The sequence below is a fragment of the Bos javanicus genome, chromosome 22 (genome assembly GCF_032452875.1).
Source record: "Bos javanicus breed banteng chromosome 22, ARS-OSU_banteng_1.0, whole genome shotgun sequence".
Taxonomy (NCBI): domain Eukaryota; kingdom Metazoa; phylum Chordata; class Mammalia; order Artiodactyla; family Bovidae; genus Bos; species Bos javanicus.
In genome coordinates, this window is record NC_083889.1 from 58,533,945 (window position 1) to 58,557,381 (window position 23,437).

A 23,437-nucleotide genomic window follows, 5' to 3' on the forward strand; every position below is an offset into this window, starting at 1 on the left:
ATGCTCCGGGCCCGGCCTCTCGCCCAGTCTTCTTGGTCCCAAGGCCGGGAGATCCTGGGAGCTAGGGACGCCCGGCTTCCGGGCGGACTCGGAGGCGGAGTCACTGTGTGACCCCCGACCCCAGCTGGGCGAGCGTGTGCGCTCTAAGGTCTCTGTTTTGCACTAGCGAGATGAGGTCGGGGGCCGGCTGTTCTGGCCTTGACATTTCCGACCTAATACGATGCATGACCTCGCTGCCTCGAGGTCCCCCGCTCCCACTGCCCAGCCACGTCCGGCAGCTCTGACTTGAGACAAGCGCTCCGCACACAGTCCTTTAGCCTCTCCGAGCCTCTGTGTCCTTATCGGTAGAACCAGACTGGGGATATGGTCTTCGGGGTAGAGTTGTTTATCTGCACATTCACCCCTCCTCCACCTCGGGAAGCCAAGATTAGCCGGGTAACAGCTGAGTGTCTTGGGGCTGCGCCCTGGGAGGAGGCCCCAACAATAGAGCCCCAGAGGATAGAGACAATGGGCTTCTCTGTCGGCCCAGCCGCCCCGCCCGGCACACAGAAGCAGCTGACCCCAGGGCTGCCAGGCACAGGGCAGCTGGGATCCCTGCTGGCTGTGTGAGAGCGTGGGTGTGACGGGCCTGTCGGTTGGGGGTCCCTATGAAGGCGAATGGCACGGTCTTTTGAACGGTGTCCTCCACGTTCCTGTCACCTGATCTTGTGACTGCACTGGACTCTCAGAGCTCCCCTAACGGCTCAGAACGTGAACAGACTGCCTCCGACTCCGGAGACCTGGGTTTGGTCCCTGGGTGGAGAAGATTCCCTGGAGAAGGGAAAGGCTACCCACTCCAGTATTCTTGCCTGGAGAATCCTATGGACAGAGATCAAGGGGTTGCAAAGAGTCAGACATGACTGACTAACCCTTTTCACTTTCAATGGACTCTCACAACCTAATACTACCGGGAGGCTCCATCATCACCCCAAGTTTATCATGAGGTCACTGAGGTTCAGGCCTGGATTAAGTCCAGACCCAGCCAGCAGCCTGCCAGCGCTGTGGCCTTGGGCAACTGGTCCTTCATTTCTTTGTCTCAAGGTGAAGCGATGCCTGCCCTTCCACCCCATGGAGAGATGGAGAGAATCCAAACAGATAATCATGCTGATTATTATTAAAATAGCACGGAGCATGTGTTAGGCTCAATTCTAAAAGCTTTAAGCTCAGTTGATCCTAGGAACAAACCTAGAATTTGATCCATACAGCAAACCTAGGAGTCGAACTATCGTTATCCCTGTTTTACAGATGAGGAAACTGGGGGTACAGAATAGAGTACTTTGCCCAAAGGCTGGGGATGTGGACAGATAACCTATAGCCACAAAAAGAAACAGTTAATATTTAATAATAACATGGGGAAAAAGTGCACACCCTAGTCCTGTGTCTTTGGGAGAGGCGGGCTTCATCTCAGGGAGCTTGCTCTGTGGTTTGGGAAGTCATGTGGCTGAGCCTCTTGGTGAGAGAACAAAGATCTTGGGCAGACTGAATTGGGACCTGAGGCCAAAAGAGTGGGCAACAGGTTTCAAGTTGTGTGGTGCCCCTTCACCCCGGTGCCTCCGCCCCAGAGGCGGACGTTGCTGGAATACAGATGTTGAGAGAAGCAAGGCGGGAGGGAGGGCAAAGACGCAGACGCGGACGTGTCGCATGTGACTTCTGACATGCGGGAAACACAGATCTGTAAGCCCATAAACACCCATGGGAGCACATTCACAGGTTCCCGGGCTCCAGACCTCCTCCAGGTGACTATTAAGTGCCAGGAGCAGGAGCTCCGCCCCTGACAAAGGTCATGAGCGGGATCGAGCCTCAGGAGTCCCCCTGGAAATTCTCGAGCATCTACCCCCAAAACCAGAGTCTGCCTACTTTCTGCTTTGTGCTCTCACCTACACCTCTGACTTTATGAGGGGCTGTCCCCCACTACCTCTCTCTGAAAAAAGAATTAACTTACAGCTCCAGTTAATAATTCCTGGGTGTGACAGTGTTTCAACCTACAAACTCCTTTGGAAGTCCTCTAGCCTGCCTGAATAGGTTTTTCTGGCCACATGTGATTGCTCAGAGCCTCCCAACTGTGAGAGGCATAAGATGTTCTAAACTGTCTAAATACAGATTCCTTTGAGCAGTTAAAAGATTGATTAGAAATTGTATTGGTGAAGGGTTTTTCACTTGTTGGGCCAATGTTTGCTACTAAGTCTCCATATCCCTTACCTACTGTGTCCCTGGCAGTGTATTGATTAATATAATTCGTGTAAGTAGTAGCTTTAATGTTTGTAACCTTGGACCCTTGAGTTAATTCTTTTTCTTGTTATAGCCCACCACACCTTTGCCCTATACGAATGAAACTTTATCTAATGCTTTTGGAGGGTGGCTCCTGACCAATCACCTTTAGAGAAAAATAAGTTTTCTGAAGAAAGGGCCATTTCTGAAGAAATGTTAACAGGCCTCCGGGCCAGAAGATGATGCAAATCACCTAAACTTTTGCATATGATAAGTTTGCAGGAAGAAAGCCTGGCTTACTGCATGACTCTACCCCTTCCCCCATTATCCTCTATGCATAACTTAAGGTATAAAAACTACTTTGGAAAATAAAGTGCGGGCCTTGTTCACCGAAACTTGGTCTCCCCATGTCGTTCTTTCTCTCACCTTCTGGCTGAATTATTCAGCCTCTTTTCTCCACTGAATTTCCTCACTGAGCTATCCTTATTTCACCACTCTTTATATCTTTAATTAACATTTAATTAAGCAGTTGTTTCCTGATCCTCGCTGACGCTGTCCCCGCTTCGAATTCCCTGGATCCACCGGGGCTGCTGTTGCTGCTGTCGCTTCAGTCATGTCCGACTCTATGCGACCCCATAGACAGCAGCCCACCAGGCTTCCCCATCCCTGGGATTCTCCAGGCAAGAACACTGGAGTGGGTTGCCATTTCCTTCTCCAATGCATGAAAGTGAAAAGTCAAGTGAAGTTGCTCAGTCGTGTCCAACTCTTCGCAACCCCGTGGACTGCAGCCTACCAGGCTCCTCCGTCCATGGGATTCTCCAGGCAAGAGTCCTGGAGTGGGCTGCCACTGGACCCCGGCAATTAAGGGCTGGGCCCAGGTGCCACCAGCCTTCAGAGGCCCATTCAGCCCTCACTTAGAAAGTGGGCTTTGGTCGAGCTGGTTCATACCAGCAGAGCATCCGCTCAGAGCCTTCCCCGTCTGCACTCCTATTGTTTCAGAGGAGTGGACCCTGCTCCTGCCGTCTCACCTGGACCCCACCTCCAAGCTCACCTGCCCCCATAGAACCAGGTGGGCCGGCCGAGAAGGGTATGGGGCTGCCTCTGGAGAGAGCTTCGGGCTGTCAGTGAAGTTACAGCTTCTGGCCTTTAAAGCCAGCAGTACTCCCAGCCCACCTCCCCCAGCTCTTTCCCTGAGTATGAGAAACAGGCCCAGAGACCGAGGGCGTGGATTCTATGAGGGTCCTCCTGGGCAACAGCAATTCATCACACACACACACGCACACGCACAAAACCATCACACATTTGTCAGCAGTGCAAGAGATTTTTCAAGGTTTTCTTTTTCAATGCAGAGAAACATGAGGAAAATGAAAAATGGCTTGGAATGCCACAGCACAGATAATCCCAGTGGCATTTAAAAAATAAAGTTAATGTATGCACACATTTAGAAAATTTAAACAGTTCCCCAAAGATGATAAAATAAGAACTAAAAGCTTCTCTACCGCAGTCCTTCTCCCGGGAGATGATTCCCTTTTTTGCATTTCCTTCCTGAATACTTTGGTAAATCAGCATTTTTACTGATTAAAAGGGAATTGCTCTCTGCCCACTGTTCTGTGCTCTGCAAGTGTTGCACCTGAATGACGTCTCTGAAGATCTCTCCAGACCGACTCGTCCTCCGTCTCCACCTCTTTTTGAATGGTTGTATTTTATTTCCATGGTAAGAGTAAATTCTCTGTGCACTTGTGTTCATTTCCTGTTTCTTTGCTCTTACAAAGCTCCGGCCGCATCTCCTGGGTGTACCTGGATGTGCAACATTTCCATAGGGTCAGTTGGAAGTGGAAGCCCTCAGATGAAGAGCGTGCGTGCTTTTAAATCTGGCAGCGGTTGCCAAAATGCTCTTCAGAAAGGTGGCACCAATTACACTTTTATCGACGGTATAAGAGGGAGTCTGTCTCCCTACACTCTCACTAATTTTGCCAGTCTGAGGAATGAAAAGTCATATGTCAGTGTTTTCTTAACAGCTTTATTGAGATGTAATTCACCCATTTAAAGTGTACACTTTAATCATCTCAATATATTGAGTGTCATGCCACCATCCGCATAATCAGTTTTAGAACATTTCATTACCACTCTCCCACAAAAAAAAAAAAAAATCTGTAATCACTAACAGATACTGCTGTGCTTCCTCCTGCCCCCGAGCCCAAGACAACCATCAATCCACTCTGCATCTGTTGATTGGCCTATTCTGGGCATTTTGTGAAATGAAATGATGTAATATCTAGACTTCCGTATCTGACATTTCACTGAGTGTGATGTTTTTGAGGTTTGTCCACGTCGTAGCAGGCCTCAGGACTTCATTTCTTTTGCGACAGAATAACATTCCACAACAGGAACGGAGCGTGTCCTGTTTATCCATTTATCAGATGATGGACGCTTGGGTTGTTCCCATCTTTCGGATCTTGGGAATACTGTTGCTATGCACATTAGGGCTCAAGTTCTGCGCGCACCTGTGACTTCCTGTCACATGAACTTGGGCAAACTCCAGGAGCTGGTGAAGGACAGGGAGGCCTGGTGTGCTGCAGCCCATGAGGTTGCAAAGAGTCGGACATGACTGAGCAACTAACACTTACTCACAGTAGGGACACCCAGCTGGTGCCACAGACTTGCTTGCTGTCAGAACAGAGCCCACACAGTGTCACTGGCGGGCAGAGTTACAGCTGGTGTCAGAGCCTTACTGCTGACTTGAGCTCTTCGTTAATCACGGAGAGGTAGTCCATTGTCGGGCACGTGTCTTCTAAACAGATTTTCCTAGTTTGTCATTCATTTTTTGACTTCATTTACCGTATTTGGTGACATTCAGGAATCAAATGTGTTTATGTTTTTAAAGTTACAGGCTTTTTCCTCTTTAGGGTTATAACCAGCTTTGGCAGATCTTCCCCACCGTGATTATAAACTTATTCATAACTTCTTCAGGACTTTCACTTTTCCTTCCCCTCCTTCTTCTATTGTCACATTTAAGACTCTGACCCGTATGGGATTTAATCTGATTCCCGGCATAAACACCGAGTGGCCTTTCCAAATGCTGGAGTAATTATCTCAGCATCGCTGGTTGAGGAACCCTTCTTGCTGCCGCCGGTGTGAAATGCCACTTTATCATGAATCACACGTTGCTGGGTGCCAAGCCCGCTTCGGGACTCGCCAACCCAGTGGCTCTCAGTCCTGCCTGCGCAAGAGTCCCCTGGAGGCGTTTAAGAAAATACAGAATTAAACACTGGCAAATTTGAAGTTTTTAGAAAGGAAGAAAACTCCAGTACCCAGGTGCCACCCTGATGGATCACAATCTCTGGGAATAAGGCCCAAGTTTTGTCTTTTGTTTGTTTGTTTGCCTTTTAGAAGCATTTTAGGGGAGTCTAACGTGAAGCCAGGGCTGAGAGCCACTGCTCAGCAGCACTCCACTGGTCTATCAAACTACTTCTTTCCCACCAGACTGTCTTTTTAGGGCTGGCCCCGGTCCCTGCTCTTCTTTTTTCTGGCTAATCTTGGCCGTTATTCACAGATGTGTTTTTCCAGGTGAACTTTACTATCATTTTGTTGATTTAGGGAAGCAGGAAGCCTGTTATTCTAGTTTGAGCCACACTCTCTAATCTTTATGACCCAGATAACCACGATGGTGTGATCACTGACCTAGAGCCAGACATCCTGAAATGTGAAGTCAAGTGGGCCTTAGGAAGCATCACTACGGACAAAGCTAGTGGAGGTGATGGAATTCCAGCTGAGCTATTTCAAATCCTGAAAGATGATGCTGTGAAAGGGCTGCACTCAATATGCCAGCAAATGTGGAAAACTCAGCAGTGGCCACAGAACTGGAAAAGGTCAGTTTTCATTCCAATCCCAAAGAAAGGCAATGCCAAAAAATGCTCAAACTACCACACAATTGCACTCATCTCACACGCTAGTAAAGTAATGCTCAAAATTCTCCAAGCCAGGCTTCAGCAATACGTGAACTGTGAACTTTCATATGTTCAAGCTGGATTTAGAAAAGGCAGAAGAACCAGAGATCAAATTGTCAACATTCACTGGATCATCGAAAAAGCAAGAGAGTTCCAAAAAAGCATCTACTTCTGCTTTATTGACTATGCCAAAGCCTTTGACTGTGTGGATCACAATAAACTGTGGAAAATTCTGAAAGAGATGGGAATTCCGAACCACCTGGCCTGCCTCCTGAGAAATCTGTGTGCAGGTCAAGAAGCATCTGCATACAGTTAGAACTGGATATGCAACAACAGACTGTGACTGCAGCCATACAATTAAAAGACGCTTGCTTCGTGGAAGAAAAGCTATGACCAACCTAGATAGCATATTAAAAAGCAGAGATATCACTTTGCCAACAAAGGTCCATCTAGTTAAAGCTATGGTTTTTCCAGTAGTCATGTATGGATCTGAGAGTTGGACTATAAAGAAAGCTGAGCACCGAAGAATTGATGCTTTTGAACTGTGATGTTGGAGAAGACTCTTGGGAGTCCCATGGACAGCAAGGAGATCCAACCAGTCAATCCTAGAAGAAATCAGTCCTGAACATTCATTGGAAGGACTGACGCTGAAGCTGAAACTCCAATACTTTGGCCACCTGATGCGAAGAACTGACTCATTTGAAAAGACCTTGATGCTGGGAAAGACTGAAGGCAGGAGGAGAGGGGAAGACAGAAGATGAGATGGTTGGGTCGCATCACCAACTCAATGGACATGAGTTTGGGTAAACTGCAGGAGTTGGTGATGGGCAGGGAGGCCTGGAGTGCTGTAGTCCACGGGGTCGCAAAGAGTTGGACACGACTGAGCAACTGAACTGAACTGATCTAATCTTCAGCCAACAGATATTTACTGAGAATCTATTATGTGCCATGTAGAGGAGGAAGTGGCAACTCACTCCAGTATTCTTGTTTGGGAAATCACACAGACAGAGGAGCCTGGTAGGCTACAGTCCGTGGAATTACAGAGTTGGATACAATGGACCCCTTGGGCACGAACATGCTTGAAGATTCCCAGCAAAATGCTGTTTGTCACTCAGGCTCTGTCATCTTCCCAAGCAAGAACTGGATGCCAGCAGGAGGGGTGGGCATGACTTTGTCGTCCTGGAGGATTGGCAGGATTTCAAGGGGCTTTTTCCCCATTGGAATATTTCACACAGTTACAAATGTGGAGAGAATTATACAAAAGAGCCCCAAGTCCCCATCCTCTGGCCTCAGTAACGATCAACTCACGTAGAACTTGTTTCAACGGTATCTTTGGCTCCATTCTGAAGCAAATCCCAGGCAACATATCCTGACATTCATTTATTGCAATTAAAAGAGATAAGCCCCCTGATGCCTCTGGGAAGATACAGAAATGTGTTTCCTAACCAAGCAAAACTAAGTGCAATCCAAGTGTATACATGAGCATTGACCCCTGCTACATGAAACTCATTTACTTCATGCTGGTCAACTGCTTTTTCTATTACACTTGCCAAAGCAGGTCACACGCGCAAGCCTGTCACCAGTGGGGGCAAGCACTACCAAAGCATACGGATGTTAGGAATCAAGAAAAATTGGGGCCATTATAACCATGAATTGACCACAAGCTGCATCCTCAGCAGATGGGAGCACGATCTCCATGGCAACCAGCAGGGACCACTCCTGATGCTCGGCTGGGACCAAGATGACACCTCAGTGGAGGCTGCTGACCTGCCCCCAACACACGCGTCAGCACCACATTTAATCCCCTTGGGATGTCGGTGTATCCTGGGGTTAGGGAGAGCGCAATCTTTGAACTGCCAACCTAGAGGAATGGGGTCTGGAAATAGAAATTAAATTGAGGGATGAAAATTACAGCTACTAGCATTTGAGCCCACAACGAGTGGGAGAATAATGGCCTTGGGGGAGTGCAGAGCGGAGGCGGAGGGGGGCGGGGAACACTAGAATGCCATGAAGAAATGCCCAATGCTGGAGGGGAAAAAAACCCTCCCACCTCCTTGGACTTGCCCGTGTGGTGGTCAGCAGGGTCCTTAAATAGCAACCGGCATCACCCCCTCATTTCACAAGCCAGGAAGCAGAGCCCAGGGAGGGGAGACGCCTGGTCTGAGGTCCCTGTTTGAGCTGTGCGGGGGCGAGAGCAGCCTGAGGGTCTCTGCTGCACTGGCTGCGCTGGGTTTGCGGCAAGCACTCCAATTGCTTCTTAATTGGAGGCTCCTGCTTCATTAACGCCTTCCTGAGCAGCCTGTGCTCCTTGTCTGGAAATCTCAATCAACACCATCTCCTCTAATTGGTGTGACCGCGCTCTGCTCATGTTTCCGCACTGGGACGTGCTTCCTGGTTTTGGGGTGGGCGGTTAGGTAGGACGGCTGGGAAGGGGACGGCCTGCAGGCAGTGCTTGGAGAGGGACAGCTGTGCTGGCCAGCTCCCCTGCTCCCGGGACTTGGGAGCACTTGGCAGCCTCACACAGGGGCAGGAACCAGGAACGGGCACACTGCCCTCAATCCTGGGTTTGCTCTGACGTCCCCTGTGTTCTTTGGGTTTTTGTTTTACTTTCTGGCTGTACCCTGAGACATGTGGGATCCTAGGTCTTAGTTCCCTGATCAGGGCTCAAACCTGCGCCCCTGCATTGGAAGGCAGTTTTCAGCACTGGACGGTCAGGGAAGTCCCTTCCTGTGTGTTTTTGAGCAGATCGCTGTCCCTCTCTGGGCCTCAGTGGCCACTTAAGGTTAAGGTTAGTGGCCAACCCAGGTTAGGGTTACCAGGTTTAGCAAATAAAAGTGCAAGATGCTCGTTTACATTTGAATTTCAATAAATAACAAAGACTCTTAACATTGGTTCGTCCCTGCAATGTGGGACGTGAAAGAAAGTGAAAGTGAAAGCGAAGTCACTCAGTCGTGTCCGACTCTTTGCGACCCCATGGACTGTAGCCTAAGAGGTTCCTCCATCCATGGAATTTTCCAGGCAAGAGTACTGGAGTGGGTTGCCATTGCCTTCTCCAGGGGATCTTCCCGACCCAGGGACTGAACCCGGGTCTCCAGCATTGCAAGCAGACAGTTTTACCGTCTGAGCCACCAGGGACTAAAAAAAAATCGCTGTTTATGTGAAATTCAAATTTAACTAGGCATCTTTCACTTTGTCTGAGTGCTCTACCTCACATGGAAAATTCTATTCCATTCTGCTCTATGGAGGCGGCCGGATGCAGCACCCAGAGCAGAGATTGGGGGTAAATGCTGGTCTGAGTGTAAAGCCCATTTATCTGGCACCCATTCCTGTGTGATCTTGGGCAAGTCACTTCACTTCTCTGAGCCTCAAGTTTCTGAATGACAATGGACATGTCACTCCCTGGTTGGTTCTCTCTCAGGACTGACGTCAGCATAAATGGAAGGACATTAATTAAAATCCCCTTATAGAGAGAAAAATGTGCTGCAATCTTGAACATTTATTAAGATGCTCCTCCTACAATTTATAAAAGAAGCTACTGTATGTAACATACTGTACCAAATATGAGAAACAGAGATAACAGTGCAACTGGCAAGACATTTGTGTAAGAAAAGGAAAATCCGAGGCTATCTATTTTTCCACAGAATCCTTCCATAAAGGGAAATTCCATCGTGAATGTGAATTATGACTGCCAGGAACCGATAAGGAGTTAGATGGTTTAGGAAAAAAATAATCTGTGCAGTCTTGAGAAAGAGTCACACCTGGGGCTTGATTCCAGAAAGAGCAGGAATAAATCCTTGGATACACTGGGCTTTCCAATGCACCTTTGGGACGGGACCTGACTAATTCAAGGTGATGGAGCTAATCAGTTTGGGTGGAATCGTTCTCATCTTTCCGGTGGGCCTTGGAGGTGCCCCTTGAAGAGAAGACTAACGCCCACCTTCCAGAAGCCTAGACGGATCCAGTGTAGGTCAGGGGAATTGCCTGCCCCCCACCCCCTGTTAAAAGGACCCATCTTGGCCACCAGAGCATGGGAGAAAATAGTTGCAAATTACACAGTGGTAAGTTGGACCTAAAGGAGGCTGAATGCAAAGAATTCTCCGGTTTAGGACTTGCTAGGTGGCGCAGTGGTAAAGAATCCGCCTGCCAATGCAGGACACCCAAGAGACGCAGGTTCGAGCCCTGTGTTGGCAAGATCCCCTGGAGCAGGAAACGGCAGCCTACTCCAGCATTCTTGCCGGGGAAATCCCGTGAACGGAGGGGCCGGACGGGCTATGGTCCATGGGGTCGCAAAGAGTCTGAAACGACTGAGCAGCTGAGCACACCCAAAGCACACATTGACCTGTCTGACCAGTTGGGGTGGTCCTGACTGCAGACCCTGTGTAAGAATGGACGTGGAGAAGCCGTCAGTGGGGACATCACCCTGGGCCATCCTGACCGGGGCTCAACGCCAGGCCTAGTTGGGTGTGTTGGCAGAGGACTGTACGTGGTCCTCACACTAAGAACGCCCGGCGTGGTGGGCGTGATCTGGGGCCGACGGCTCAACACGAGATTAGGAACCCAAGCCTTAAACGATGTGGGACAGTGCTGCGGCCTGAACACTGGCCCAGGACCAGGCTGCACAGGACTGGGGCGCCACGGAAACTCACAGTGTGGCAGGGACGGGAGAAACCCCAACCAAAGCGCACCCTGTGAGAGGCTGGATCCAGCTCTCTTTCAAGAGTTCCTTTGAATTGCTGGATCAATTCTTCGCCATCCTCCAGAAAGTCATGCTTACCCGGCCTGTGCAGACTCAGGTCTGTTCTAGTTTCAAAAACTAGCTGCTGCTGCTCCTACATAGCTTCAGTTGTGTCCGACTCTTAGCGACCCCAGAGACGGCAGCCCACCAGGCTCCCCCATCCCTGAGATTCTCCAGGCAAGAACACTGGAGTGGGTTGCCATTGCCTTCTCCAGTGCATGAAAGTGAAAAGTGAAAGTGAAGTCGCTCAGTCGTGTCCGACTCTGTGCGACCCCATGGACTGCAGCCTACCAGGCTCCTCCGTCCGTGGGATTTTCCAGGCAAGAGTACTATTTCCACCCCCAAGTTGCTAAACAAAGCACAGGTCACCTAATTTCGTTGTTCAGTTGTCTTTTCAATGCGGTTTTCTCCTGTTAGTCACAGTCCCTACCTGAGGCTTCTTTTCTTTTTCTGGTTTGCTCCTAGATCTGCAACCATGACTGCAAAAGCAGGGGCGTGATTATTGGGATAAGGTTTAATGATCTCTCACTTACAAGGGAAAGGGAAAACCAGGTCAAAGGCGTTGAAGATAATTAATTCCAATTTGTCTCCCAACCTCGGCATCCACCGAGGACCGCCAAGCTGATCATTTGTCAGTACTCCCAGATTCCTTCTAATCGTGGGCCAGTTTCCCAGGAAGGCTTGACTGTGCTGGAAATTTGTGCAGAGGGAGGGAAACTCGAGGCTGGGGGCTGGCAGAGAGGTGACACCCTCTAAGGGCCCTGTCTGTATTGTCTGTGTATTAGAGCTCCCTTTTTTCATGTTTTTTATTCTTTTGTTTTTTTAACAATTTACTTTTTTAATAAATTAATTTTTAAAATTTTTTACAATGCTGTCTTGGTTTCTGCCCTACAACACTGCAGATCAGCCATAAGTATACATCCATCCCCTGTCTCTTGAGATTCCCACCCCTCCCCTCACCCGACCCCTCTAGGTCATCACAGACGGCGAGACTGGGCTCCCTGTGTTACACGTGACTTCTCACCAGCTATCCATTTTACACACGATAGTTTCTCCATTCCTCTCCCTCCTTCCCTGACTGTGTCCACAAGTTCATTCTCTACATCTGCGTCTCCATTCCTTCTCTGCACATAGGGTCATCAGTACCATTTTTCTAGACTCCACATATATGTGCTAATATAGTAATACTATATTTGTTTTCCTCTTACTGACTTCACTCTGTATAACAGGCTCTAGGTTCATCCACCTCACTAAAAGTGACTCAAATTCATTCTTCTTATGGCTGAGTAATATTCCATTGTGTGTATATATATATCCACATCTTCTTTATCCATTTATCTGCCGATGGACATCTAGGTTGCTTCCTTGTCCTGGTCATTGTAAACAGTGCTGCCCTGAGCGTTGGGGCACACGTGTCTTTTATAATTGTGGCTTTCTCAGGGCATATGCCCAGTAGGGGGGTTGCTGGGTCACACAGGACCTCTTTTTTATACTCACTCTTTCTTTCATAGAATCCTCTGAATTGACTGGGATAAAAACTTGGCTGCTAAACCCAGAAACAACAGCAAGCTTAAATCAGCTGGAGTTTTATTTCTGTCTCTCATAAAAGTCAGTGTGGGTGACCCAGGACAGGTACTGAGTGTACAGATGTCTCTTCAAGACGCTGCTCTCAGCTGTTTTCTGTATATTCCCAGAAGAGAAATTGCTGGAACATGTCAGTTCTATGTCTCACTTGTTGAGGACCCACCACCTTGTTGTTGGTAGCAGCTGCACCGTTTTGAAAATGTTTTCTCTTTATAATGAAAACCCTTGGGGTTTATTCTCCTAATAAGTTTCCAATACGCCATGTAGCCTCGGTCACCGTAGATACCAAGCCGTATGTTACATCCCTAGTAGTCATTTCTCAACAATGAGAAGTTTGTATCTTTTGGCCACCTTCCTCCAACTTCACCCCCCTCATAACCTGAGGTAACCACAAATCTGACCACTTTTCCTGGTTTTCTTTTGTTGTACATCCCATGGGTAAAGGAGATCATATGGCGTTTATCTTTCTCAGACATTTCACTTAGTACCATGCCCTCAAGGTCCATCTACGTTGTCAAAAATGGCAGGATTTCCTCTTTTATATGGGTAAACAATCTTCCATTCTGGGATATATATATACTGCTTCTGTGCTGTGCTCAGTCATGTCCGACTCTTTGTGACCCCATGGACTGCAGCACACCAGGCTTCCCTGTCCATCACCAACTCCCAGAGTTTACTCAAACTCATGTCCATTGAGTCGGTGATGCCATCCAACCGTCTCATCCTCTGTCGTCCCCTTCTCCTCCTGCCTTCAATCTTTCCCAGCATCAGGGTCTTTTTCAACGAGTTGGTTGTTTGCATCAGGTAGCTTAAGTATGGAGAAGGCAGTGGCATCCCACTCCAGTACTCTTGCCTGGAGAATCCTATGGACGGAGGAGCCTGGAAGGCTGCAGTCCATGGGGTCGCTGAGGGTCAGACACGACTGAGCGACTTCACTTTCACTTTTCACTTTCATGCATTGGAGAAGGAAATGGCAACTCACTCCAGTGTTCTTGCCTGGAGAATCCCAGGGATGGAGGGGCCTGGTGGGCTGCCATCTATGGGATCACACAGAGTCGGTCACGACTGAAGTGACTTAGCAGCAGCTTAAGTATTGGAGTTTCAGCTTCACCATCAGTCCCTCCAATGAACTCTCAGGACTGATTTCCTTTAGGATGGACTGGTTGGATCTCCTTGCAGTCTAAGGGACTCTCAAGAGTCTTCTCCAACGCCACAGTTCAAAAGCATCAATTCTTCGGTGCCAGCTTTCTTTATAGCCCAACTCTCACATCCATACATGACTATTGAAAAAACCACAGCCTTGACTAGACGGACCTTTGTTGGCAAAGTAAGGTCTCTGCTTTTTAATATGCTGTCTAGGTTGGTCATAGCTTTTCTTCCAAGGAGAAAGCAATCAGCATAGCTTTTTTTTTTTTTTAGAGATTCCTCTCACCCTCTCGGATTAAGAGTTCCCTCAGACCCACCCTCACTCAGAGCTCCCCCTGAACCCCATCCCTGCTGATCCCCCTCAGATCCCCTCAGATCCCCCTCACTCGGAGCTCCCTCTGAACCCCATCTCTGCTGATCCCTCTCAGATCCCCTCAGACCCCCCCTCACTCGGAGCTTCCCCTGAACCCCGCCCACCCAGGCCCCCCTCAGAGGCTCCCTCACTCAGACCCCCTCAGACCATCCCTCACGCAGAGCTCCCTCTGCTCTGTCTCCCTCCCTCCTCACTCTGCACTGCTGTTGATAAATTCACCCGTGCCCAGTTCATTGTCAACACACATCCCTTGTGTGGATATACCACAGTTGCATTTATCCACCCCCTGCTGATGGACATTTGGGTTTGTTTCAGTGTGGAGCTAAATCAGCCTGAGCCGCCGTGAACATCTGGGTCCAGTTCTCTGTGAGACATCATTGCCTTCCGCTTCTCTGGGTAAGTACCGAGGAGTGAGATGGCTGGTCGCATCCTGGGTGTATGTTTCACTTCTTTAAAAGAGCGGAGCTGATTTCCAAAGTGGCTGTACCATTTCACATTCCCACCAGTTTGGGATGAGGATTCAAATTCCAACACATTCTCATCGCCATTCAGTTTGATCCATCTTTTTTATTCTAGCCTCTGTAATAGCTTTGTAAAGGTATCTCACTGTGAAAATATTTGCAAATATTTTCTCCAAATCTGTGGCCGTCTTTTCATTGTCTTACCAGTGTCTTCAACGAGCAGAAATTTAAAATTTTGATGAAGTCCAGTTTATCTGTTTGTTTTCTTGTATGGTTTTGCTACTTAGAAATCTCTACCTGCCCCAAGGTTGTATAGGTATTCTCCCATGTTTTCTTCTAGAAGATTTATGGTTCTGGCTGTATCTCAAATTATTTTTTATGTTTTTGTGCACTACTCATTAAAACAGCTTGTGTTTCCCATTAAATTACTTTAGCATCTTTGCCAAAATTCAGTTGACCATGTACGTTTTGTATCATAAATCTGCTTGTCTATTCTTAAATGTCAGTACCATAAAAGTTTGATTACTTTACAAGTCTTGAAATTAAAAAGTGTAAGTCTTCCAACTTTGTCCTTTTTCAAAATCATTTTGACTCTCCTGATGCTGGGAAAAATTGAAGGCGGGAGGAAGAGGTGACGACAGGATGCGATGGTTGGATGGCATCACCGACTCAATGGACATGAGTTTGGGTGGACTCTGGGAGTTGGTGATGGACAGGGAGGCCTGTGAGCTGCAGTCCATGGGGTTGCAAAGAGTCGGACATGACTGAATGACTGAACTGAACTGAGACCCTTTTCATTTTCATATAAATTTGAGGATCAGCTTGTCAGTTTCTACTAAACAGTCTGCTGAGTTTTTTTTTGGATTTGTGTTAAAATTATAGGTGAATTTGGGGATGATGGACCTCTTCAGTCAGTCAGTTCAGTTCAGTCGTTCAGTCGTGTCCGACTCTTTGCAACCCCATGAATCGCCAGGCCTCCCTGTCCATCACCAACTCCCGGAGTTCACTCAGACTCATGTCCATCGAGTCAGTGATGCCATCCAGCCATCTCATCCTCTGTCATCCCCTTCTCCTCCTGCCCCCAATCCCTCTCAGCATCAGAGTCTTTTCAAATGAGTTAACTCTTCGCATGAGGTGGCCAAAGTATTGGAGTTTCAGCTTCAGCATCAGTCCTTCCAATGAACACCCAGGACTGATCTCCTTTAGGATGGACTGGTTGGATCTCCTTGCAGTCCAAGGGACTCTCAAGAGTCTTCTCCAGCACCACAGTTCAAAAGCATCAATTCTTCGGCGCTCAGCCTTCTTCACAGTCCAACTCTCACATCCATACATGACCGCAGGAAAAACCATAGCCTTGATTAGACGGACCTTTGTTGGCAAAGTAATGTCTCTGCTTTTTAATATGTTGTCTAGGTTTGTCATAACTGTCCTTCCAAGGAGTAAGTGTCTTTTAATTTCATGGCTGCAGTCACCATCTGCAGTGATTTTGGAGCCCCCCAAAATGGACATCTTACAGATTTTTAATCCTCCAATCCATGAAAACAGTGTATCCATCCCTCTATTTAAATCTTTTAAAATTTCTCTCAGTGGTGTTTTATACTTTTTGATATAGAAATTTTGCATCTATTTTATTAGTTTCTAAATATGTGATGTTCTTATATTACAAACAATGTCCTTCTATATTTTTCCTTGTTTCTAGTATATGTAAACCCAGGTTTTGTATATTGATCTTATATTCTCTGTAAAGGAGCAAAATTCGCCAACCCCAAATGTATTACTATCTCTCTAGCATGCAGATTATTTTGAGTTGAAAATAAAGGCCCCAAAGACTCTGGAAGAACCTTTGACATTCCCCTAACTGCCTAAGGGGCTTCCCAGGCGGCACTAGTGGTAAGAAAACTGTGTGCCAATGCAAGAGGTGTGGGCTTGACCTCTGGGTCAGGAAGCTCCCCGGGAGAAGGGCATGGCAACCCACTCCAGTATTCTTGCCTGGAGAATCCCATGGACGGAGGAGCCTGGCGGGCTGCAGACCATGGGGCTGCAAAGAGTCAGACATGAGTGAGTGACTGAACACACACACACGCACACCACTGTCTCAAAGAACACAGATAAAGGTCCTGTTCCAGGAAGGGAGCTGCCGCCACAGATAACTGCAGATCACGTGAACTAGGTGTGTAGGAAGCAGGAACCCAGCAAAGTCTGCTGGTTCAAGTTCCTCTCAGTGTCGCTTTGCCTCTACTGATCAAGCGCTCACTTGTTTACCAGGCATTTGCTTTTTCACTGTCTCTGTGAATTGCCTTCCTGCCCTCTGAGGTCCCAAACCTAGTACTACCTCCAGCATCCTCTCTGTATTTAGCTGAAGGTGCTATTTAAGGTGAGGCTTTCAGCCGTTTCACTAAATTACTTCGTTTTCCTGGGTCTCTCCCATGTATACATATTATTAAACTTTTGTTTGATTTTCTCCTGTTCAGATCAGATAAGATCAGTCGCTCAGCCGTGTCCGACTCTTTGCAACCCCATGAATCGCCTCACGCCAGGCCTCCCTGTCCATCACCAACTCCCAGAGTTCACTCAGACTCACGTCCATCGAGTCAGTGATGCCATCCAGCCATCTCATCCTCTGTCGTCCCCTTCTCCTCCTGCCCCCAATCCCTCCCAGCATCAGAGTCTTTTCCAGTGAGTCAACTCTTCGCATGAGGTGGCCAAAGTACTGGAGTTTCAGCTTTAGCATCATTCCTTCCAAAGAAATCCCAGGGCTGATCTCCTTCAGAATGGACTGGTTGGATCTCCTTGCAGTCCAAGGGACTCTCAAGAGTCTTCTCCAACACCACAGTTCAAAAGCATCAATTCTTCAGTGCTCAGCTTTCTTCACAGTCCAACTCTCACATCCATACATGACCACAGGAAAAACCATAGCCTTGACTAGACGGATCTTTGTTGGCAGAGTCATGTCTCTGTTTTTGAATATGCTGTCTAGGTTGGTCATAACTTTCCTTCCAAGGAGTTAGCATCTTTTAATTTCATGGCTGCAGTCACCATCTGTAGTGATTTTGGAGCCCAGAAAAATAAAGTCTGACACTGTTTCCACTGTTTCCCCATCTATTTCTCATGAAGTGGTGGGATCAGATGCCTGTTAATCTATCTCAATTCAATTTAATGCTTAGACCAACCAGAAGAACCTAGAAGGTCAGAGGAAAATTTCCTTCTCCCTAACACCTACAACCTTGTTAAATTCACTTACTAGTTTTTTGCAGATTTTGCTTTTTATGATTCTTTGGGTTTTCTGTATGCAGAATGGTGTTGCCTGCAAATAGAAACAGCTGTATTTTTTCCTTCCAATATGTATTATTTTTTTCTCTTATGTGCTCAACTGGCTAGAACTTCCAACAGAATGTTGAATCAGCGTGGTGAGATTAGACATCCTTGCCTCCTGGCTGATGTGAAGAAAAGTTTTCCACGTTTCATTATTAAGCAGTTCAGTAACTATGTCTATTTCATAGATGCCGTTTATTAGTTTTCTTCTTATTTCATTGAAAGCTGTTATCATGAGTGGGTATTGAATGTCCTCAACTGCTTTTTCTGCCTTAGTGAGATGGTATATGACTTTTGCCTTTTACCTCCTTACTGTGATGACATTTACTGACTGTTTTTATGTTTATTTGTTTGGCTGCACCAAGTCTTAGCTGTGGCGTGTAGGATCTAGTTCCCTGACCAGGGATCAAACCTGGGCCCCCTGCGTTGGCAGCATGGAGTCTTAGCCAGTAGACCACCAGGGGAGTCCCCTGATTGAGTTTTGGGTGCTAAACAAATCTCACATTCCTGGGGACAAGTTTTCCTGGTCATAATGTAGTATATTTTTATATATTACAGGATTCTCTTTTCCAATATTTTGTTAAGATTTTTGTGTTTAAGAGAGATATTGATGTTCACTTTTCTCTGCTTGTATAGCTTCATCAGCCCACTAAAAGGAGTAGAGAAGCGTGTTCACTTCCTGTATATTCTGGAAGAGAAGGTGTGAATTTGCCTTATTTCTTCCATAAATGTGTGCTGGACTGTCCCCAGAGAAGCCATCTTGACCTGGATTTTTCCTTGTGGGAAAGTTTTTTATGGCACGTTTATTTTTTCAAGTTAAGGGATCATTCAGATTTTTTATGTTGTTTTTGTATCCCTTTCACTGAGTTGTGATTCTCAAGGAATTTGTTACTTTCATGTAGGTTGTCAAATTTATTAGCTTAAAGCTGTTTGTAATATTGAATATTTTAACACCTCCTTCAGTAGACAAAAAAATAATTGAAACATCAGTAAGGATATAGAATATTTAAGCAACACTATCAACAAAGTGTCCTAGTTGATATTTAAGGACTATTACACTGAATTCTTGCAGAATACACGTCCCTTTCAAGTAGTCATGAAATATACACGGCACATAGTCCACATGCTGGACCATAAAATAACTCAAAGTGTGAAAGTGACTCAGTCGTGTCTGACTCTTTGCACCCCCATGGACTCTCCAGGCCAGAATACTGGAGTGGGTAGCCGCTCCCTTCTCCAGGGGATCTTCCCAACACAGGGATTGAACCCCGGTCTCCATCATTGCTGGTGGATTCTTTACCAGCTGAGCCACCAGGGAAGATAAGTTATTTTTGACAACTATTAGAATGGATACTATTTTTTAAAAATCCAGAAGATAGCAAGTGTTGGCAAGGGTGTAGAGAAATCGGAGCTCTTGTGCGTTGTTGGTGGGAAGGTCAAATGGTGTGGCCACTGTGGAAATCAGCGTGATAGTTTCTCAAAAATTGAACACGGAATTACCATATGATGCAGCAATTCCACCTCTGCATGTACCTCCCAACAACTGAATGCAGGGTCTTCAGAGGTGTTTTTACAAATATGTGCACAGTAGTACCGCTCACAATAGCTGCAGATGTAGAAGCAACTGAGGCGTCCATCAGCAGGCCATGGACAAACCAACTGTGGTCTCTGCAGACAACAGAGCATTGAGCCTTAAAAAGGAAGGAAACTCTGATGTGTTTGACCACATTATGCTCAGTGACTAGCATGTCACAAAAAGACTAGTACTGCATGATTCCACCTACGTGTGGTACCCAGAGTGGTCAGATTCATAGCGATAGAATGTAGACAGGTAGTTGCCAGGGGCTCAGGGAGAGAGGAATGGAGGGTTAGTGTTTGCTGGGGACACACTTCAGTCTGATAAGATGAAAGGAGCTCTGGAGATGATGGTAGTGGTGGTCGCACAGCAATGTGAATGTACTTAATGCAGCGAACTAGGCACTTAAAGACGGTTGAGAAGATAATATCTGTTATGTGTATTTACCACATTCTAATTTTTTTTTAATTAGGGAGTTCCCCGGTGGTCCAGTGATTTAAGGCTTTGCCTTCAAGTGCAGGGGGCAGGTTTCATCTGTGGTCGGAGAAATAAGGTCCCACATGCCGTGGGGTGCAGTGAAAAAATTTTTTTAATTAAAAAGAAAATTAAAAATCAAACCACTTCTCAAGTGACTCAGCGGTAAAGAATTTTCCTGCCAATGCAGGAGACTCAGATTTGATCCCTGGGTTGAGAAGACAATGGAGAAGGGAATGGCAGCCCACTCCAGTATTCTTGCCTGGGAAATCCTATGGACAGAGGAGCCTGGTGGTCTACAGTCCAAGGAGTCTTAAGAGTCAGACTTGGCTGAGTGTGCCCTCAAAAAACAAAACAAGGGAAGTTTCAAAATATTTTGAATTGAATGGAAGTGAAAACACAGCATGTCAGAATTTGTGGGTAGTCCAGAACCAGTGCTTGGAGGAACTTAGCAGATTAAGTTTTATTCGCCAGCTCGACTGGGTCTGGGGGTGCCCAGACATGTGGTCAAACAGTGTTCTGGGTGCGTCTGTGAAGACATCTGTGGGTGGGATTAACGTCTGAATCAGTAGACTGAGTTCACTGAATTGCCATCCCGAATATAGTCTAATTAACTGAAGACCCAAGTGGAAAAAAAAGCTTGAGTAAGAGGGAATTTTGTGACCTGAATTCTGAGCTGGGACTTGGGTCCTTTCCTGCCCTTGGGCTGGAACTTGCCCCTTTGGTTCTTCCAGTTCTCTGACCTTCAAACTTGGACTGGACCGCAGCATCGGCCCTTCTGAGTCTCTGGCTTGCAAACCACAGATGTTGAGATTTGCAAGCCTCCTCAACTGTGTGAATCATTCCTTAGAATAAATCTCTTGAAATGTACATACGTGTTTATGTACACACATGTGCATGTTCTGTTCTGGTTCTCTGGACGACCCTTCTTAATACAGTCTAAGCAGTTGAGTCAGGAGAGGACAAAGGTCCATAATCAGTTCTCTCAGGACAGGACGGAAGTCGAGGTTACTTGACCAAGGCCCATCCGTGGTGGAGGAGCCAGGGCGGGTGTGCAGACAGCCAGGCTTGGGTTGGGGTCGAGTCCTCATCCTCCAGCTAAGCTGTGTCTTGGAGTCCCCTCCTGCCGTGGGCCTATGTCCGGCGTGCAGAGGATAGACAGGGAGGGAGGGCGGCAGAGTTTAGGCCGAGGGGTGGAAGGAAGCTGTGGGCAGGTAGACCCTGGGTTGACATGGGGCAGAGGAACAAGCAGCTGATTCAGGTGGTGATGAATCCTTCATCCCTGGAGGTGCTACAGCTTGTCTCCGCTTACAGGTGAAACCTATCAATCATGTTCGAACCGGAATTTCATGGCCAGTCTTTAAGAAACTACCGCGTTCTGCCTAACCTATCATGGTTCTTTAAAAAATGATTATTATTCACAATTTCCTGGCCATTGGTCTAAAGATCATGAAGATATTTTAAGCAGGAACATGATCCATTTCCCTGTCTGGAAAGAAATAATTATTATGTATAAAATAAACAACAAGGTCCTTCTGCAAAGCACAGAGAACTATATTCAATATCTTATAAAACCTATAATGGAAAAGAATCTAAAGATATATATATAGATATATATAGATATATATATATATGTAACCCACTCCAGTACTCTTGCCTGGAAAATCCCATGGACAGAGGAGCCTGGTAGGCTGTGGTCTATGGGGTTGCGAAGGTTGGACACAACTGAGCAACTTCACTTTCACTTTTCACTTTCATGCATTGGAGAAGGAAATGGCAACCCACTCCAGTGTTCTTGCCTGGAGAATCCCAGGGATGGGGGAGCCTGGTGGGCTGCCGTCTATGAGGTCGCACAGTGTCGGACACGACTGAAGCGACTTGGCAGCAGTAGCAGCAAAACATTGTAAATCAACTGTACTTCAAAAAATAAATAAGGTCAGTTTTTTTTTTTTTTAAAGAAATAAACCAACAAGCAAAACGCTGTTGCCCTTAGACGTATGGTATGTTCTAACTTCACCTCGATCCCAGCCCCCAAATACAGGAACGTGCTCTGGGGCCAGGGTCTTGGCCAGGCCCTGTGGGGTCTCGGGCACCTCACTGCCTCTGCGAGTCAGTGTCCTTGCGTGTAAGACGGGAACAGTCATTAAAGCGTGCACGTGCTGGGTCTCCTGAAGGCACTCTCCCAGCTGCTCTGCCCTGTGCTTTGGTGTTTAGTGAGGGTGGAAAGACCACAGCTGACAACGGCATCTGGAAAGTTGACCGCTGAGGTGCACACGGGGTGTCATTTTCTCCTGTCTGGGAGGAAAAGACCCTGATCTCAGAAGCCCAGGTTTCTTAGGATGTCAGCTCTTCAGCATCCAAGTGCAGCCCATTTTTGCTGAAAGACACACACAGTTCTGTGACAGACAGTCGTCTCATCCCGCCTCTGGGAGCAGAAACTGGCTTTGGAGAACAGCAGAGCCCTTCACAGAGGCTCCTTTAAAATCCTTTTTAATGACTAATATCCTCTTCTCTGTGTGTCCATGAGCTGACCTGAGCAAAAGCGAAGTGAAGCTAATTAGTGTGGAAGAGAGAACGCATATGGGTCCAGTTCCTGTCCATGTGGACATCTCACACTCAAAGTGAGAGTGCAAACAGGAAGAGAATTCTAATTTAAAACATATGTATGTCATTGGGGATATCTTTAGCCCTGACCTGGATGTCAGAAGAACTAAGTTTGAAGTCCTGTTCTACCTGCCAAGGGGTCATGTGCCTTCTCGGAAGCCACTGGTCTTGCTCCGTTTTCAGATCTGTGAAACCGGGTTGGTTTTACTTGTCTAGCTCTAGGAACACTGTCTGTTCTGATACTGGTCTTTGACCCGGGACCCTCAGGCAGAGCTCCTAAACCCCTTGGGATTTCCTGGATGATAGGACTGACTTTTTTTGTTGTGGTTGTGTTTTGGCTGCGCTGTACCGCGTGCGGGATCTTAGTTCCCTGACCAGGAATAGCGAACCTGGGCCCCGTCTATTGCAAGCACGGAGTCTTAACCACTGGACCCCCGGGAAGTTCCTTTCTAAATTTTTTTTTTTTTTTTGGTAATTTTAGGAGTGTCTTCTGTTATATTGAGGCAATACTTGGTGGGCTCCTGGATGGCTTCAAGATGGGGGCTGGTCTCCAGAAAGACCAAGCCAGGATTAGAAGCTTAGATCGTTCAGCCTTAGCCCCTAACCTCTGGGAAGGGGGGAGAGAGGCTGGAGATTCACTTAATGGTGAATCATACCTACAGGATGAGGCCTACATAAAAATCCCCAAAGTACGGTGACATGGAGATAAGTTCTGGTTCCCCATCCTGGAAGCTTCTGAACCTCCTGCTTTTAGGTTTTTTTTCCGGCTTCCTCACATAGGCACGACTGATCACATCACTGACCACTGGCCAGCCACTGACCCCCAGCCCATCTCCCCTCCCTGAAATCAGTCCTCTCCCCTCCGCTCAAACTCGGTTCCCCTGATGACCAGCCGTATCCTTAGATGCTTGCCCAAGTCACCTCGTCAACAGAAGCCCAGTGGAGGTGGAAAGGGGCTTGTTATAAATAACAGGAGGC